Genomic DNA, 673 nt, shown 5'->3' with positions numbered 1-673 from the left:
TCCGGGCTGTCCCGCCAAATGTCTGTCATAGTAGGTGCTTGATACTAAGGCAGTATGGGGCCGGGGGCTGCAATTCAGTAAGTATTGGGACTGTCCCGCCAAGTGGATTTCGTGGAGAGAGGGGCTAATTCCCTAGAACTTTCTTCCGGCTCCACCTGGAGTAAATGCTTTCCACTCGAGAAGCGAGAGCACTCTAAACGATCTTTGATCTTCTTTCCAAGCAGGACAGAGAATGCCGGGCTCACAGCTGAGGAGAGGAGGGGGAGACCAGTTGGCACACTCCGTAATGGGGCGGTAACATAAAATAACCAGGTCCAATAAGGAACAAACCAGGTTTTTCCGGCGGAGTACACCAGCCCCCTCCAGGTGCTTGTCCCCCAGGTTCCCGCCCAGCCTGCGGCAGCCTTTCACACCCTTTCAACCCGAGTGTGTGTGGACCAGGGAGAGTGGCACTGTGTGTGTGTGTGTGGACCTGAGCCGGAATCTGGACGAGGTTAGAGAAGGCCAGACGCTGCTGCGCCTCCTGCAGCGCGGCGGGGACAGCAGGCGACTCTTCTGTCCCCCAGGGGCGTGGTGGCACGGGGCAGGGCCAGGGCCTAGGACACCGGAGAAAGCCCGAGGGCTCCATCGCGTAAGGAAATACGATCTTCATCCAGGGACCAAGGGGTGCGGA

This window comes from Plecotus auritus (assembly GCF_963455305.1).
Source record: "Plecotus auritus genome assembly, chromosome: 1".
NCBI classification, from domain to species: Eukaryota; Metazoa; Chordata; class Mammalia; order Chiroptera; family Vespertilionidae; genus Plecotus; species Plecotus auritus.
The sequence above is the reverse complement of the archived record's forward strand: the minus strand, read 5'-3'. Positions refer to the sequence as shown.